Raw genomic sequence first — 4,311 nt, forward strand, 5'->3', positions numbered from 1 at the left:
ATTGATTTAAAATATTGCGAAAAAAACTCCTCAGCCAGGAATCGAACCTGGAATCTCCGGCTTTCCGGGCCGTCGCCTTCCCTGTTAGGCCACCGAGGCACTTGGAGTTTGTCTCGCAATATTTCGTACATCTATTAAGATGTTGTCTAATAATATGTAATAATAATTATATTATTACATAATATTAATATTATTAATATTATACCATATTATATTATTATTATATTATCATAATAAAATCATTATTGTAATAAATTTAGGTGCGCACAATATTATTGTAAATATTGAGACTGTTGCATAATACACGACACATAATCATAAATGAATGATGGTAAATTATTAACCTTTGATTGTCACATCTCCTTTTTTGGAACGTAGTTGTCACACTGGGTCAATTTGACTCAAATCAGTGTGACAACCAAAGATTAATAATAATGAATGAATATAAGGCCTTACGAGCCGTTCTCAAAGTGTTGAGCGAGAACTTATACATGTATATATATATATGTATACACATGTAACGAATTCACTTGTAAATTTTCATTGGTTTAAATTTCACGAGCCTTAAGTCTTTATTAATTAATAATAATGTTGAGCTTGAAGCTTAAGCTTATTTAAAAAAATTATACTAACAATATTCAAACTGCCACGGTATGGCACCTTCACTATAAAAATATTTACAAAATTCATTTCAAATAGCTATTGCTTCACGAGTTGCGTTATTAGAGCCACACTTATTAAAATTGGTTAATGCACTACTGTCAATGATGCTTCGCCAAGAATCCGGAACAAATCCATTTGCATCGTCTTTATCTACAATTGATTGTGATGCATAGTCATCGATACCTACATCACTTTTTCGAAGCTAGTTATGTAAACATACAATGGCTTGAACGATAGTTATGGTTTTATCCACACTACAATTAATTGGCCGACGTACAATTCTCCACTGGCTCACAATGATACCGAGTGTGTTTTCAATGGTTCTCCAAACCATCTCTCTTAAACGATAGTTATAGATACATCGTTCTTGGTTTAACCCGGCTTTTCTAGGATATGGTCTTAATAGGTAATCAATCAACTGGAAAGCTTCATCTATAACAAGAACATATAGCAAAGGTGGTCCATCTGGTGAAAGTGGTTTCTTATCAGGCAAATTCATCTTTTTATTGACAAAGTTTTGACCAATGATAGAGTCACGAAAGATGCCGCCATCACTTCGACGACCATAAGCTCCAATATCAACAAATGTAAATAAATATTATGCATCACAAAGCCAAGTAGGACTATATTGTGATGATTTTTGTAGTTAAAGTATGCGGAACCTGCATTTGGTGGACACTAAAAAAAATTATAATTTTATTGACTTATTTTCTTATTATTCAACACCACTGACAGAGTGTACTTACTTCAATTTTAATGTGTTTTCCATCAATTGCACCAATATAATAAGTGAAATTCCAGCTATCCACGAATTCTCGAGCAATCGCCAATCAATTTTCTTGGGTTTTTGTTAGAGGAATCACAGTTGTATGAAGACATTTCCAAATGGCCGCACATGTTTCACCGATGATATTGGCAACTGTTGTAATTTCAACCAGATAATGATAAGAAATTGATGTCACTATATCTCCAGCTGCTAAATACCTGCATCAGACCAAGTAAAACAAATTTAATAATATAAAAGTACAAATCTTGACAAATAGTAACAATAATGAATGCAAAAATATTTACCTTAATGTAATAGATAATCGTTCAGCTGCAGATATTGGTTCGTGAATAACTGTTTGTAATTAAAGGAGCCACTAAATCTAATAATTGCTCAAACTGAGTTGCAGTCATACGATAATAGTTTTTAAATTGTTCATTTGTGAGATTACAGCGGGATAAAACCATATGAAAAAAACCATATTTGTGATGAGCTTGAAAAATTGAATTTATCTAGTGGCGTTTTCTATTGTATTGTTTTTTGCTTTTTTTCTAATACTGTCATAACACACGCTGCTGTTGCTATTTGACGCTGCACGTTTCTATACCAAATGTTATACGTATTCATACATTCCCAGCAAACATTTTGGTTACAAAACCATATCCATCTGTGTCCTTAGTAGGATATGAATTGTTAACCATGTCTGTTAACATGTGAAATGTCAAAATGCGACCAAAATGATGACAGAGTCTGCCACAAGCAAAGCAAAGCTTAATTATCGCCAAAGTAAAGCCAAAATCCGGAATAGGTTTGGTCATTGTCTGTTGGCGCCAAATTGCAAACAGTCCGCACGTATACACGAAGACCTGCTTGGCGTTTGGTGGCAATCTGTCGTCAATGCGTTTAACAGATCGACCCGACTTTTGTCGTAAACAGATTTCTGGTACAATTTTGCGGACTGTTTGATCACAGTATTGCTAGAAGCAGATCTGCTTGCAATTGACCATCTATTTGTTGTTAATTTCACTGACATATATGGAATCGTTTTGGCTGCAATACTCTCATGTATTTCATTATCAACAGAGTTGTTGCGTTTCTTCTTTCTGTATGCTAACAATTTTGGCAGTGTTTCCGTATTGTAGCATTTCTGCAAACAGTTTCTGTTACCAAGGTCTGCGCCGAAATTGTCAAAAACAGAAATTGTTTGCTGGGTTCGGAAATCCATTCTGCATATTTTTCTTCGTAGGACATTTCGAATTTTTTTCACCTCTTTTGACTTAACCTCCAAGAGATATAACCAACTCTCCTTCTTGTAATCAAGCTCTTTTTCTCAAACTTGACATTTAATTTTACTTATTAGATTATATTAATAATAAATCACTGTATTCTGTCGCTACTTTTGTTTTCATGAGCGATATACTCAGTCACGTGATCATTTTGCCGCTAAAAATGAGCGACGAGCGACAGTATGAAAAAGTATCTTTACGCAGTGTAGTAAAAATTACAAAAGTGAGCGAATTTACTAAAATATTTATAATCTTATTGGTCAACACCTAGTAAATTTGCTCACTTTTGTAACTTTCACTACATCGCATGGATACAGAGGGTGCTTTCCAACTACGTACACAGACGACACTGTGTAACACTGTGTCCATTAGTGTAAGAAAGAGCATATCAGTGTGTCTCACTCACACTAATGGACACTGTGTTACACAATGTCGCCTGTGTACGTAGTTGAAAAGCACCCAGAATTGACCCTCAAAAGACCAAGCTGCTTGTAGCAATCGAACGTGATTGGCTCTTCCTTTGAGATCTAACAAATCAACGTGAAGTGTTAAGAAGACGACAATTCAGCAATTGTTTGGCTAAACGCGGTCTTTGCTTTGTCCACATGTGACGTCACCTAGATAACATTGACTACATTCGAAGATCGCGCTATCAGCGCTGTTGCATTCTATCTTTATTGCTCATTAGATGTAAAACAAAGATAGATTGACGCAATAACGCAAATTTCTCAACCAATTTCTGCCTTCTTTTTCTTTTAATAGTATTTCTATCATATGGTTTGGTTTGCTGCACGAAGTAAAACCTTCAATGGTTTCATTAAAGCAAAACCATTGAAGCTCTTACTTCGTGCACCAAACCAAATCATATGATAGAAATACTATTAAAAGAAAAAAGGCAAAAATTGGTTGAGAAAATTGCAGGAAATAAAAAATATGAGGAAAGAGAAGGGAAAGGAAAAAAGCTATTATGTAATTTAAAAAAAAATAGAAATGATGTTTGAACAGAAAAGAACGATTAGAGAGAAGAACGAATATAGAACAAATATAGATATATAAATGAGGTAGCTTAGGAGTTTAAGTAGTAGTGAAAATAATACTAAGTTCGTTCTTAAGCAAGTATATATATAAGATAATTATAATTATAATCACAAGGGAAACCAATAAAATATCTATCTATACTATGTATTAAAATGTTTTTTCCCTAGAAATACAATATTTATATTTTCCTTATTTTTATATATATATGAAGATAATATAGTACTGTGGAAAAAAATTAAAAAAAATTTTCACAATTCCATTGGCTCGTATGTTGACAAGATAGTAGATGATAAAGTATTCAAATCAAGAGTAGCATCACTGTTGTTATTGTTATTGTTGTTGTTGTCCGGTGTATTTGGAATTGGAGTTGGAGTATCTCTTGTTGGTAAAATGCGCAGATGTTTACTTGGTGGTTCCCAAAGAACTAAAGCCATTGAAGGTCTTTCTCTGAAAAGCAGTTGTAGTTTAGTTAAAAAAACAAATATAATATTATACACTAGAGAAGTTATACGTGCAATTGTTTTAGCTAAATATTAAAAAATGATTTAAATTGTGTAT

At 33.3% G+C, this 4,311-nt stretch overlaps 1 long non-coding RNA gene and 1 other non-coding gene across 2 annotated transcripts; both read right to left on the minus strand.

The window, feature by feature from the left end:
- Positions 1-26: 26 nt before the first annotated feature.
- Trnas-gga lies at positions 27-99 on the minus strand. Its single transcript has one exon. It is a non-coding gene; the product is annotated as a tRNA-Ser (tRNA).
- Positions 100-560: 461 nt separating this feature from the next.
- Positions 561-3,041, minus strand: LOC109862824. Its single transcript, XR_002251217.1, has 3 exons — positions 1,735-3,041; positions 1,410-1,647; positions 561-1,341 (listed from the first exon to the last, which is right to left on the minus strand). It is a non-coding gene; the product is annotated as an uncharacterized LOC109862824 (long non-coding RNA).
- Between the last annotated feature and the right edge of the window lie 1,270 nt (positions 3,042-4,311).

Source organism: Pseudomyrmex gracilis, unplaced genomic scaffold (genome assembly GCF_002006095.1).
Source record: "Pseudomyrmex gracilis isolate BER0280 unplaced genomic scaffold, ASM200609v1 scaffold_2451, whole genome shotgun sequence".
NCBI lineage: Eukaryota > Metazoa > Arthropoda > Insecta > Hymenoptera > Formicidae > Pseudomyrmex > Pseudomyrmex gracilis.